The 15525-nt window shown below is 41.2% G+C and overlaps 1 protein-coding gene across 2 annotated transcripts in view; it reads right to left on the reverse strand.

Annotated features, from left to right (window-relative positions):
• The window catches only part of LOC113582095 (serine/threonine-protein phosphatase 2A 55 kDa regulatory subunit B beta isoform-like), a 47179-nt gene that overhangs the window by 30409 nt on the left and 1245 nt on the right, over window positions 1–15525 (reverse strand). The gene's annotated exons all lie outside the window — the stretch shown is intronic.

Here is a 15525-nt window from a genome sequence, read left to right on the forward strand (position 1 = left end):
GAATAAAAGCTGTTCTTGAGTAGAAATTGTCTGGTTTTTCTTCCACAGTGACATTACAATACTCTCTCTCTCTCTCTCTCTCTCTCTCTCTCTCTCTCTCTCTCTCTCTCTCTCTGTGTGTGTGTGTGTGGAAAAACTGTTTGCCCCTAACTGATATCTTTTTTTTTTTTCTTTTTTTTTTTTTTTTCGCCATGTTTGTCACACTTAAATGTTTCAGATCATCAAACAAATTTGAATATTAGACAAAGACAAGTAATCACAAAATGCAGTTTTTAAATGAAGGTTTTTATTATTAAGGGGAAAAAAATCCAAACCTACATGGCACTGTGTGAAAAAGTGATTGCCCCCACCTGTTAAAACATAAATTAACTGGTTTATCGGATCTTTGGAAAGCTGAGCTCAATTTTTCTAGCCACACCCAGGCCTGATTACTGCCATACCTGTTCTCAATCAAGAAATCACTTAAATAGGACCTGCCTGACAAAGTGAAGTGGACCAAAGGATCCTCAAAAACTAGACGTCATGCTGCAATCCAAAGAAATTCAGGAACAAATTAGATACAAAGTAATTGAGATTTATCAGTCTGGAAAAGGTTATAAAGCCATTTCTAAAGCTTTGGGACTCCAGCAAACCACAGTGAAAGCCATTATGCACAAATGGCAAAAACATGGAACAGTGGTAAATCTTCCCAGGAGTGGCCGGCCGACCAAAATTACCCCAAGAGCGCAGCGACGACTCATCCAAGAGGTCACAAAAGACCCCACAACAACATCCAAAGAACTGCAGGCTTCACTTGCCTCAGTTAAGGTCAGTGTTCATGACTCCACCATAAGAAAGAGACGGGGCAAAAATGGCCTGCATGGCAGAGTTGCAAGACGAAAACCACTGCTGAGCAAAAAGAACATAAAGGCTCGTCGAGACAAAAGTTGAACTTTTTGGAAGGTGTATGTCCCATTACATCTAGCGTAAAAGTAATACAGCATTTCAGAAAAGGAACATCATACCAGCACTAAAATATGGTGGTGGTAGTGTGATGGTCTGGGGCTGTTTTGCTGCTTCAGGACCTGGAAGACTTGCTGCGGTAAATGGAACCATGAATTCTGCTGTCTACCAAAAAATCCTGAAGGAGAATGTCTAGCCATCTGTTCATGAGCTCAAGCTGAAGTGCACTTGGGTTCTGCAGCAGGACAATGATCCAAAACACACCTCAAGTAAGATCCAAAGTCCACCTCTGAATGGCTTAAGAAAAACAAAATGAGGACTTTGGAGTGGCCTAGTCAAAGTCCTGACCTGAATCTGATTTGAGATGCTGTGGCATGACCTTAAAAAGGTGGTTCGTGCTCAAAAACACTCCAATGTGGCCAGATTACAACAATTCCTAGTGGGCCAAAATCCCTCCACAGCGCTGTAAAAGACTCATTGCCAGTTATCACAAACGCTTGATTGTAGTTGTTGCTGCTAAGGGTGGCCCAACCAGTTATTAGGTTTAGGGGGCAATCACTTTTTCACACAGGGCCATGTAGGTTTTGGATTTTTTTCCTTTAATAATAAAAACCATTTAAAAACTGCATTTTGTGTTTACTTGTGTTATCTTTGTCTAATATTTTAAATTTGTTTGATCTGAAACATTCAAGTATGACAAACATGCACAAAAAAAAAAGATATCAGGAAGGGGGCAAACACTTTTTCACACCAGTGTGTGTGTGTGTGTATATATATATATATATATATATATATAGACACACACACATTCCTATGGATGACAAGAGTAACTTTATAATGACCAAAATACAGCACTGATGACCCCCCCCACACACACACACAAATAAATAAAATAAGATTTCAAAAAATCTTATTTCTTTAACCATTGGCTTTTTTTTTTAGCCAAAATACCATTATTATTGCTGTTGTTGCTGTCTTTATGCTGGTTTCACATATCTAGAAGCCACCTTATTAATTAGATTAGAAGTATGTTTTTAAATAGTAATTCTTACAGGATTACATTGCAACTTAACAAGGATAACTTATTCCCCCCACTTTGTAATGGTTCTAATCAAGTGCCTGTTGTCGCACAGCATCGAATGTAGCCTGCCTTTAATTAAAGATTTAAAATATATAGGACTACCATGCGTTGTGCTCCCTCCTAGCCTGGAAAGAAAGGTCTATATGAGCCAAAAGAGAGACAAACAAAATATAGTTGTTTAGTGCCATTTGTTGTTGCAATTTTGGAATTAAATTTAGTACTGAGCTAATATATGAAACATTGTTTCTGTTATACTCTGCGAAACGAGATAATTGGATGCTGATAGAAGCAGCTGTATTTATTTCAGTTATATTTATTTGCATGCTTGTGTGTGTGTTTTTGTGGGTGTGTGTGAAATGGGACAACGTACAATAATTAATTAACATTCAAATAAATGTAAATGTACCTGATTTTTCCCTTTGTCTAACAATAATAAAAATAATACAATATACAGAATAGTTAAGACATACTACATTGTGATAGAAGCATATGAAATAAGCATATTACAATACTGTTAAATACAGTTGTACATACAGCATAATTACAAATAAATATTACATGTATTGCACACAGTCATGCTAAAGGTGTATTAAAAGGTCATGAGTTCTGACACTGCTGGTTCTCAATAAGACATTTCTTAATATTATGCTTAACTGAATGAAAAGTGGGGGATTTGGTATTTGATTGTGGTACTGAATTCCACTGATGTGATGCTCTGAAGGAAAATATAGCCTTACTAAAAGAAGTTTTCCTCTGTGGAATTCTGCACTCCCAACTTACCTATACCTCTAGTAAGTCTGTTTGAAGTAGATTTGAAGTCAATAAAGCCAGAGTAGGAGAGCAAAATCTAATAAACTAGGCAGATATTTTTGCATTTGATGAGGTTCTCCCAGCTAAGAAGATTATACTTCATTAGAATAATTTCTAAAGTTTTAAGTGCTTGTTTGTATGGTGGTTCCAGTGGTTCTAACACTGTAATGTGCATTACACCAATTTAACAGACAGAACCATTAGAGAACCATTGAGTGGCAGTCTTATGATCATCCCTCCCTGGCATCGCGTTTCCCATGGCAATGGTATCTGTTTTGTTTAGTTTATGGTTTTTGTTTCCTCCTGCTTCCTTGTTTTGGGTTTCATTCTGTTCAACCCCCTTGTTTGTATCTTCACCTGTAATTATGTTCACCTCTGTCTTGTTAGTCCTCATTAGTTTCAGTATATAATCCCTGCCTTTTGTCTTCCTGGTCGTTGGTTATTTTGTCTATCTGGTTTGGTTCTGTTCTTTCGGCTGGTTTGGCTCATGGTTCCCTCGTTTGTCTTTTTCGCTCTTTTGGTTTATGTTTGTGCCCCTTCTCATTATTAAATCCCTGTGTTTGCATCCGCCTCCTCGCTTCCCTTCGTGCTTGCCTGCACGCACTTACAGGAAGCATAGCTTAGCTGCCTCACTTCATATTTCTAGTGCATATTTCATATTTATAGTATAACTGAAATTTATTTTGTTACAGACCTTTTTTATGTGGGTTTTATAACCCAAATATTTGTATTCCCAATACAATTTGTATTGTAAAACCCAAGTATTTGTATGATAACTTGTAGTCTCTCTCCAGAGATGAGGGACTTTATATTCTTTTTTTGTATTTTTTTCCCCACCTGTGAGGTAAGTCTCCCTCATCACACAACAGTTGCCAACAAGGGTAAGGGCCATCCTCCAAAGCACATCTTTTCAAGCTGCAGTTCAAGCAACATCAAGGGGCACAGTAACACACTTGGAAAATAGCACTATCCACCCCTAGAGCACAGCCAATTTGTTCTCTCAGGCTCCCAGCCATGGACAGCTGTGGCATCATCAGGGGATCGTCATCTGCTGATGATAGGGCAGACGCTTTTCTGTTGAGAACATCTTGTTCTACATCTACGCTGTGGCCTTTGAAGAAAAATATGCAAACATTTTAGTCAAAAACAGCTTTCATTAAGCCAGAATGTAATCTTTGACAAACATCTGTCAACTTGATTGCAACCTCTTCTGCATTTTACCATGAATAAAAATAACTATTTTCAGTATACATTAGACATCACACTGTCTACACACAAAGGGCAAATCATTAAATGTACATGCTTAACAGCACTGGGCCTAGTATAGAGCCTTGAAGGACACCAGTTGATGCACATAGGCAGTTCATATGTATCATATGCATCATTGCTGCATAAGAAGTGGTCAATTTTGAAAGTTGGGAGCAAAGGGAGGGGTAGGATTTGGCAAGGTAGAAATACTCCATGGAACAATTGAAGCTAAGTAATTTATGAAGTAAAATGTTATGATTAATGGTCAGTCATAACTGACTGATATGACAGTTATATGTTCTCAGTCAGTTATAAAAGCTTTCCATAAAACAAGGTACAAGGCCCCCACAACCCTACCCTCGCCTACATTTTTTAGATACAATTTTGAGATCAAATTGAGATCAAATTTAGCTGTTTATGAATGTTTAGCCCTTAGCCCCAATTGTATTGTGTGCAGTGGAAAGGAATTATTGTTTAGATGGTCAGTGATTCACTTGGCAACCAGGTTGTCAGATACATTTGATACTAAGGGTAAACTACTGATTGACCTGTAATTGGAGGTTAGAAGAGGATGCAGCTCCTTTGAATAAAGGGGCCACAACAGCAGACTTACTTGAGAAGTATTATTGACATGTGTTAATGGATTACTTATTGAGGAATTTATCTTTCAGCATGAGTGTGTTCATATCACATCATTATCCCTTGAAGACCTGAGAGAAGCAGCTACTTTCGCAACCTCTGTCTCAGTTACTGGTGTTAGTACTAGTTATGATTCACTAATATCGACAGTACGTGCATTGCTTTGTTGAAATGTGAAACTTGCAGGCCTGTGTCACTTCAGCCTGATTCCATAAGAGCATGTCATTAACCTTTATTTCGATTTGCTTTGTTATGATATTGCTTTGACTGTTTTTTTTTTTATTCTGACCATATATTTTTTGAGTTATCATGAAAATTGTCAGTGATTGTCATGAAGAAATCCACCATTTCTCAATTATGTTATTACCTTGTTTTTAGCAGTTACCTGACAAAGGTAAGACATAGAAGCAACATACAGGTGCAAGCCAAGAGTGTGCGAATGATCAAACAAAACAGGTGAAACTAGAATGATGAAAGAGTATATTGGTGACAACCACAACAATCACAAGAGCATGAGGTAGAACAAAAGAGAGACAATGAATGTCATTGAAATGAGGGCCGGAGCAACACACAAACGGCAAGGAAGGAAAACACAAAGCATATGGAAAGGACAGAATGAAAACAATCAAAGAACAATGTGATGGACAGTGCCACATGGAGTTCAACAGAAATGAGGGGGAACTTTTACAGAGCTCCCCCTCGGGAGATGTATAACAGGAAAGGAGGGGGATCCAAGCCAGGGGCCGCATGGTAGGAGCAGTACTGGGAACAGACACTTGAGCAGTGAAAAAGGCAGAAGTATGGTCAGGTGAGGAATGGGAGAGGGGACCGACACCAGGACTGGGGATGGCTCTGTGAACTGGACAGGGAATGGGACAGGGAAATTAACAGGGAGACACACAGACGACTGGGACGGACTAAACTGGACACTGAACAGACTTGACAAGAGGGACCACAGGGCCACAGGGACAGAGGCTACAACAGGGACTAGAATACACAGGGATTAGAATCCAATGGAGCCCGGCACTAGCTAAGCAAAGCCAGATAATCATACTCTTGGATGCCTTCTCATGCCAACCATTCCACCTACACAGCGGTCAGGCAATCACTGGTCAGACACAGGAGAGCCAGACCCAGGAGCCCCTAGCCCCCCCAAAAAAATTCCAGGGGAGCCCCCCCCCTTTCAGGACACAAGGTGGTCTCTGTCATTAAGACCTTGGTCCTCAGGGCAGGGGGCTCAGGATCTGGCACTGGACTGGGATTTTTCTGGCTCATCCTTTCGCAGCATCTGCCAGGCTGTTGATTGGAAGCACCTGGACATGTCCCCCTTGGCCTGGTTCCAGGGTGAGGCAGACCTCCTTGCTGAACAAAACCTGCCTCCGGGACAAACTCCAGGGTGCAACCTGCCTCCTGAATGAGCTCCAGGGTGTAACCTGATGAACTCTGGGGTAAAACCTGCCTCCTGGGCGAGCACTGGGACATAACCTGCTTCCTAGATGTGCTCCAGGTGCAAGCTCTAACCCTCCAGGGTAAGCTCACCATGCCATTTTACTAGCCAATCCAACCTGTCCCTCATCTTAAATCCAGCTAATCTGACATTTCTTGATCGTGTCCTTTGGCAGTTTCTTCCACAGAGTTGAGGACCAGTTGTTTGCAGAGGGCTCGCTGCACCCTATTGTTCTCAGTTATTCTATGACACAATAAAAGCGAGACATAGAGAAAGGATGCAGGTGCGTGCTGTGAGTACACTGCGAATGACCAAACAAGGTGAAAGCTGAAACTAGAATGATGAAACAAAGTATACTAGTGACAACAATCAAAAGAACATAAGAACATGACACAAGACTAATAATCCACACAGAAGGCAGGAACAGAAAATTATATACATGGGTTGGAATTAAGATGGATCAAAGCACTGGTAGAATGAATGGGAGACAATGAGTCACATGGAAATGAGGGACACCTGAAGGAGGGTGGGGCAACACATGAGAGGCAAGGAAGGGAAACACAAAGCATATGGACTGGATGGAACAAACACAAACAAAAATCATGCGATGGACACAGATGAGAGAGGCACAATTATGTTAGCATTGCAAATTTATGCCTATCAAGGGACATATTTGATCTTGAGCCTATTTTTAGAGCATTGTCCTGCCCTTCATTAATTATCAAATATTATTACCCAGGTGAGAGACCCGGTTCCTGTTTTTAAATTTCCCTTTAATTGAAAATTTACTGATTGTGTGTTTTCTGTAAAGCTTTGACTAGTAATTTCTATATCATTTTTTGAGTAAAGTAGATTATGTTCGAGGCATTTTACCCATGACTGCAATTCACTTACAATCTGCTATTGATGGATTCAGCAATTTTGTTAGATAAAAACATTTTAAATACAGATATCCTTTAGCAATGCTTTGCTTTCTTGTTCACCATTATAAAATCAAACTAATATTCATTACCCAACTCCTGATCATCTGGTACTGTGTAATGGTAATGAGTGTAAATGGATTCATTAACCTCCATGGGTGCATGAGAGCTTCCAGATCAGGCTCCATGTTAGATTTTAAATGCCCGCTTAAACAATCCAATCAAATGCTGATGGGTAAAAATCATGCCTTGCCCATAACTTTTCCCATTTCCCTTGGAAATGCATCACGTTAAAGCAGTAAAATACATTCTGCTCTACATTTCAATAGTCAATTTAACGTGCCCTCACATACTTCAATTTGCCACCTCCTATCAGAGGAATCTTAACTTAAGGGCTGTTCCAATAGTGTATTAACTGTAATGAAGTGTTTTAGATGGGCTTTCTGAGGTTCGAGGGAACAAAAAGACACAAATGACCACTTCAACAGTAGAAATTACCCAAAAAGCTCTGTGACCCGATGCAGTGTCCATTTCAACAGCAAAACCTATTTCTCACAAAGCCATTTAAAAGTGTAAGCCAAAACCAAATAATTTATAAAAAGGTTTCACTTCAAGTTTAGTTAATGGATGTTACAGTTTTTAGGCTAGCTAATTTGTTTAGTTCGGCTATATTAGAACTAGTTAGGTTATAAACAACGTAAAAATAAACTAAATTCACCCGATATTCAGCTGTTGTGATTATTTGTTGCCTACTGTGGTTAACTGTGGCCTACTCAGTAATATAATGTAAATCATGAAAGAAATAAATTTAGTGGGATGCATATATGTTTACTGCAGAGGGTAAGTGCATTCCAATTGAGAAATGTGCTACTCATACTCTCATCCTGCCCTTGTACTGCAAGTGGCCACTTGTGTGATACAGGTGCTATGCACTTCTGAGTTGTTAATGGAAGTTGGCAAGGGCATGTTAAATAGACTATTGAGACAGGGCTCTGGTTTTTCATTCACACTGACTTTAACCTCACCACCAGACTTTCCCATCAGGTCATTTCTATGGCTAGTGGTTACAAAGTCTATACTTCGTACTATGCCAATTGACATTCTCTTTTACAGCCTAAGAATATTGCATTTGGATTGTATTTTAATGCAATTTCCCCAGTTTTACAAGTATGCTTTTTATATGATTTTATTTACTCTTGCCAGCAGTGCTTTTTATTGCTGTGTGTTTCTTAGTGCTTTATATAAGACTTCATTAAAGATCATTTTCTGAATGGGTAGAATAACTGAAAATTGGCCTAATCTCCTTTCTACATCTTTTTCTCTGTATGATAAGACTTCAGTGTCCCAACACTTTGTACCCACCTTTCACTTGAGTTTTCTTTAACGAACAGCTGGTTGATAGACTGCTTGATAGAGGCATGCAGGGGCACAAAGGGCACCCAGGCCAGCAGCAGCAGGAAACTCTGTCGAGAGGTGCTATTGTGGGGGTGTTCCTCACAGAGCTGTTCTTGTTCATGTGCTGTTTTAGTCCGTGGCCTGGACCATCAGGGGCCTGAGGAGGAGTGTAGTATTGAACTTGCCCACACAGCCTCTGTTCTCAGTTTCAATTCCCGGTTCCTGCGATTTGTTTAAAGGTAGTCATACATTCCTCCACCTCACTATGACATCTCTCTCATTCATAATATGTAATTTTGGGCTAAACAGGGTAACTGACAGGATCTTTTAGGAAATTTCTGATAGGCTAAATACTATATGAATAAAAACAAAGTGATTAATGTGTGTTAGATGGTGATCAAAATCAGACGCTTGTGGAAATGAAATAGTAGGTGTCTTTATTTATATTTATTTATAAATATATAAGATCTGATTAAGCGTCTCTGATTGGTGGAGTTGTTGCCAGGAAGAAGAACGGGTTGCTGGGTGTTGTAGTCTGCTAGGGAATCTGACGTTATGACAGTACCCTCCCCCAAAGAGTCCAGAACAGTCAAGGAGCGAAGACGGCTGCGACGACCTCGTCGGCACTGTGGAGTCCTATTAAGAGTTCCCCCTGTCAGAACGTGGCAGGGATGCCCGCAAGGACGAGGAGCAGGTCTTTCAGGAAAGTCCTATAGTAGACCGGGATCCAATATATCATCACGAGGAACCCAGTTCCGCTCCTCAGGATCAAACCCTTCCCAGTCCACCAAGAATTGTATCAAACCTTCCCTCCTCCTGGAATCCAGAATGCGGCATACCGCGTATATCGGAGTTCCGTCATAGTCTATGGGTTGCGGAGGGGTATTGTCTGGAGAGACCTCATCCAAAGGACCTGAAGCAACAAACTTGAGGAGAGAGACATGGAAAGACCTTGAAACACGGAAATGTGCAGGTAAGTTCGATTGATAGGTCACCTCGTAAACATGTTTATGGATCTTGAAGGGGCCTATATACTTGGGACCCCAGGATGACCTGTAGAGAGGGAGCAATGGGTCCAGGCTAGCAAACCGTCTTAGGAAGATTCAGCTACGTAGCGTTTGTCACTCACACATTCTAATGGGGTGACCATTCGTTGTGTGACCTGTTCTATTTCTTCCTCAGTCTCCCATCTGATGGATGTCAGGTGAGCCCAGATAGGTAATATGGTTTCCTTCTCCTCTGTTCTCTCCTCTTGATGGACACAGGAAAGTGCATCTGCTTTAGTATTGCGATTTCCTGGACGATACATAATTTTGAAGTTAAATCTGGAAAAGAACAAGGACCACAGATTCCAATGATCTGTGATTACTAAAAAAGGATGATTAGCCAATGTTTCCATTCCTCCAAGGCCAACTACATGGCCAACAGTTCGTGCTCTCCGATGCCATAATTTTGTTCGCCGGGTGATAATTTCCTTGAAAAATTACTTTTGTCATCCATAGTCACTCCCCCATAACTTACTACATACCCTAGAAATATGATAGTGGTTGAATGAAATTTACATTTCTCCCCTTTCATATACAGTCCGTTATCCAGGAATGAGAATTTTCAATGCAGATCTAACATGCTGAATGTGTGTCTGAAGATTGGGTGAGTAAATAAGGATATTGTCTATATATCTGATAACATACCTCCCTATGACTGCTCGAAGAACATCATTAATGAAAGTCTGGAACACAGATGGTGCAACGCTGAGACCTAATGGCATCACCTTGTATTCATAGTGTCCCTTGGTGGTGACGAAGGCAGTCTTCCTCTCATCTCCCTTCTTGATCCTTATAAGGTTATAAGCGTTACGAAGGTCTAATTTTGTGAAGAATTTTGCCTTTCGTAGCTGTTCCAGGGCGACGACGATGAGCGGTAACGGGTAAGCATATTTTTTGGTGATCTGGTTTAGATTACGGTAATCGATGCATGGACAAAGACCACCGTCCATCTTCTTTACAAAAAAGTAGCCTGGGGAAGTGGAGGACTGGATGAACCCTTGTTTCAGTGCCTCCTCTATATACTGATCCATAGCTCTCGCTTCCTCTTGACAGAGGGGGTAAATACGTGCCTTGGGCAAGGTGGCACCCTCCAGGAGTTCTATAGCACAATCGCAGGAACAGTGAGGGGGTAACTAGGTTGCTTTCTGTTTGCTAAATATGCTGGCTAAGTCCTGGTATTCTTTAGGAAGGAAAAAAAATGTTGGTCGTCAGCAGGACCCTCTATAGTCGTGGAACAGAGTGTAAGTGTGGGTAAGGACAAACAAGTCATAGGAAAATAATCCGACCACTGTGTTATCTCCCTCTGAGGCCAGGCTATACTTTGGTTATGCTGCTCCAGCCAAGGAAGGCCTAGAATAACTGAGAAGGAGGATGCTGATAGGACCAGGAACGAGATGAGTTCTGAGTGGAGTGCATTGGTGGTGAGTTTTATCAGTGTGATACGGAGAGATATGGTCCCAGCGCCTACAGGTGATCCATCCAATTGAAGGGGCTTGGGTAATGGTTCTACTGGGATGTGTAAATCCTCTATCACATGAGCGTGAAGGAAGTTGCCCTCTGTCCCGCAATCAACTAGGGCTGTGAAAATAGATGAGGGAGTTTGAGATCCAATATAAACTGGTAACGTAAAAGATTTTGCAACCATACCGAGTTTATGCAAGTCCCTACCTGGAGTTGTGGAGTGGAAATCTTGCTCCCCCTCTGTTTCCGGGACACATTGTGATTTGGTTTGAGCCGACAATCCCTTATTATATGACTTGTTGATCCACAGTACAGACATAGACCTTCTTGGAACCGATGCCTCCGTTCCTCCTCAGATAAGCGGGATGAATCACATTGCATGTACTCCACTATGGGTTCTCATCTGAATTCATATCACAGACTGGGGTGGAGGTATGTGGAGTGAGAATTATCCAGATAATTATCCAGGAGTATAGCTAGAGCTATAAGTTGATCTAACTTGAGCTCATCATCCCGCCAAGCCAGCTCGTGCAATACATCAGAATTCAGGCCATTTCTAAACTGCAATCAATGCGTCCTCGGTCCATCCACTACCCGCAGCTATGGTGCGGAACCCGCGAGCATAATCTACTACTGTTCAGTTGCCTTGTTGTAATTTTATGAGTAATTCTCCGCTTCCTCTCCCTTCGTGGGGGTGGTTGAAGACTGCTCTAAACAGAGCGATAAACTCCTCATATGTGGAGGTTTGTATACTCTCTCAAACGACGGTAGCCCAATCTAGTGCTTTATCTGAAAGACGTGAGGTAAGGAATGTAATTTTCTCTTGACTAGAACGGGTGGGACTACTATTGCAAACGACACTTCTCAGGGTATCTGTCATATTTCTCAGATTTACTTACTGGAAAAGTGGGTTGAGAACTAGTAACTGGGGTAGCTGAAACAAGTGTGGGGTTGAACTGGATTGAAGGAACCGTCATCTGTAGCCTTGACGTAAGCTCTCCAAGACAATGACTTAGTTCGGACATTTGTGTTTGTTGGTCCGCCTGTTGTTTCATGAAACCCTCTAGCACCTGCTAGTGCTGATTGAGTAGTTGACCTTGACTGGTAAGGGCTTCCTTAATTGCTTCAGAATCCGCCGTCTGCATGTGGGCGAAGTATTCTGTTAGGTGTTGATCAAAATAAGATGCTTGCAGAAATGAAATAGTAGGTGTCTTTATTCTTAATCTAAGAGTAGAAGAATCCAGAATTATGATCAAACGAGAATGTGATAGGAGAATCCAAATCATAAAGAATCAACAGTCCAAGTAAAAAAAAACAGAAAAACATACACAATTAATCCAGGCAGAATATCCAAAAAAGGGGACAGGCAAAAATGCAAAAATACAATAACGAAAAAACAAAGTCAAGGTATGGTACACAATAAGCCAATCAAGAAACAACGCTCGGTATGCTTTCAGAAAACTTACAGCAATACTTCACAGTGAGTGGTAGTTCTTAACAGCCTTATATACACTGATACTAATGATGTACAGGTGAGTTCAATACTCCAGTGATGCTGATCTGATTAAGCATCTCTGATTGGTGGAGTTGTTGCCAGGGAGAAGAACGGGTTGCTGGGTGTTGTAGTCTGCTAGGGAATCTGGCATTGTGACAATGTGGAGATATGTCTGTGTTCAGTTTGTGTGTGTGCTCATGTACATATCCATGCAGGATTAGTAGAAGTGCATACCCCAGATATGCTCTTTGCTCTGATCCAACCAATTCCCATTCAGTCAAGCACAGATCATTCTTAAAGCTCACAAGCACTAAACATGACCAGAATGGTGTCAAAAGAAAAGATTTCCAGGTACTGTTCTGTATAAGGTGCTTCAACCAAACCAGAGTTTCCTAAAATAATCAAAACATAAACAGTGAAACATAGTGTAAACACATGAATTTCAGCCAACTAAAAACGACACATACTCACTACACTATGACTGATGTCAATGCAGGCTCATAAAAATGCTAAAAATGTAGTGTTCTCATATGGATTTTGCATTTGGTTGCTTTTGGTTTCTCTGAGCTGCTCTCCTTGATCTTCCATACCCAGTTAGTGAAAAAAGGGCAGGGGGTGCCAGGAGAAGAATGAGCTTCAGAGAATCTTGCCCTTCTTGAAATAGTCAGAGCTGTACAGCTTATATCCTAATAAAAGCATAACTACCACCACATTAGGAGACCTCTCTTTTAATCTTTATTCACTGTTTCAATTGTCTTAGATACACTTGCAGAATACACAGGAGACCTCTTCTAGGACAAAGAGCTGCCCCTGTCCTTGGTGCTGAACTCATCCAATATGAAAACCAGCTGAGGTTTGAATGGTACATCTGAGGCTCCTAAAAAGGTAATTCTATACCTTTGTTGTGACTTGTAAAGTGTGACTGTATACAAATACAAATGTCCACCAACTAATGACCAATAGGATATAAAAGTCAAAGCCTTGTTTTTCTTTAAGCCTGTTAAATGTAGAGGAAAATCAAAAATATTCTTATACGTATAATCTGCTATGGGAAGGTAGATCAGATGATCTGTCTCCATCTCTTTCTCATTCTCTCTCTCTCTCCTCACACACACACACCTTATCCACACATGAACTGTGTAATGCGTTATTCACTTTCTCTCTTAGACAGCACAATCAGGATATTCTGTACCTTTTGCACCTTAGAAAATCTGTCTGCAGTAGTGTAGAGAGCTAGCTCATTACAAAAGACAAAAATAGATTGTGTGGGAGAAAGAGCTGTCAAATTTAAGTTTGCTGATTCATTTGCTTGGGTCATTAGTTGCCTTTAGTCATTATATGGAGGAGAAGTCATTGATCAAGCAGAGACCTTTTTTAAAGCATTATAACTGAGTGTTTCCTGTCTGCATTTAACAGAGACAATAGACCTCCTCTGCATCCTCTCTGCCTCTCTCCACCTCTTTATCTCTCTCTGTCTCTTGCACTGGAGTGTGTCTGTTTGAATTCAGCTGACCTGTTGCATGTCTGTTTCATTATAAAGCAGAATCTGTGTTGTTGGTTTTCCTCACTCTTGTATGTGAGAGGATCCTCAGCTACACAAAATGAACCATCAATTAATGCAAAATACAGTGCACTGGGAGAACAAGAACAGACAGGTAGCTTCAGCTGGCAGACTTCTAAACTCAATACTATATCCTTCATGACCCTGCCTCGTGGGTCAGTGCCTCTGTATCTCCCCCTTTCCCTCACCTATGCGACACATGTATGAGCAGAGACAGAAGGATGCACACACACTCAAAGCATGTATTGTTGTGGTATGCACTCTCTGCTCTGTGTCTCATGTCTCATGTGGGTGACCTAAAAGAGCACTTTGTTCTTATCAAAGAATGAGAAACCTGGGGCCTCTTCACATGACATTCACTTCACTTGCACATGGCCAGTCACTGTCTGCCTAACAGAAGTGGCAACATGGAATGCACTACAGACCTTGGTGTGTGTGTGTGTGTGTGTGTGTGTGTGTGTGTGTGTGTGTGTGTGTTCATAAGTGTTAGCTTCTGCTTGTTTTTCCTGACACTAGCAAAAGACGGGGAGCAAATCAGTGCCTTTTAACAGTTAATCTATCAAAGTCCATGTAGTTACTTCCTTTTATGCCTCCCCATCCCCCCCACACACACACACCTAACTTGCCTAAAATTATGTTCTCTCCCCTCAGTCCACAACAGCCAGCTCAGTGAAATCACATTTCTCTAAGCCACCAACTGGCTGATCTGGCTTCTTTTAGTCTACAGCTGATGATGGCAGACTAATGGTTCTAGGTCAAGTCCTGTAGCAACACCAGAAAAACAAGCCAGGATATGCACCAGACATTCATTACACAAGCCATTTTACCAGAGTAATGGTCATGCTACAAACAATTTCACAGTGTGGGAGTGCCAACCAAAGCTCATGCAGACAAATCAGCTTTATTCCACTGGGCTCTTAGTCAGTATGCCACTATAAAGCCCTATACATTTCTAAAGCCCTCTGAGGGTGCTAGCATGAAGCCTGAAGCTCAGGCTGCTCTGTCAGCCCAGACTGTCGTGTTTGACCAGGTTACAGCAGTAGCATATCAATTTAGGACAGCTGGGCACCCCCCGCCCCACACAGTTCATTTACTTTCTGGACAGAAAGCTAAAGTGCACTTCATTAGCCTGCCCAGGGGGACAAAAGACAGTGGCTCATCCCATCAAAATGGACAACTATTCATCCATAATACTCCACACCATCTTCATCCTCATTGCTCAGTTCTCCTCATTGACCTCGCTGACTGCAATTAACTGCTGCTAATCATCTCCTGTGCCATGCTGCTATCTCTGGCTCATTTACAGTGTAAGGTTGAATCTTAGTGAAAACATTGCCTTATGATGCACATAAACTGATAAACTGCAGTTGAGCCACAAATGACTCCTTGTGGCAAACTGCCTTCTTGTGTAGGACCTGGGAGTAGCAGATGATCAAAGTCCTGTAGCTAAATTGCACAACCCAACAAAATGTTCTGCTCT

The sequence above is a fragment of the Electrophorus electricus genome, chromosome 12 (genome assembly GCF_013358815.1).
Source record: "Electrophorus electricus isolate fEleEle1 chromosome 12, fEleEle1.pri, whole genome shotgun sequence".
NCBI classification, from domain to species: Eukaryota; Metazoa; Chordata; class Actinopteri; order Gymnotiformes; family Gymnotidae; genus Electrophorus; species Electrophorus electricus.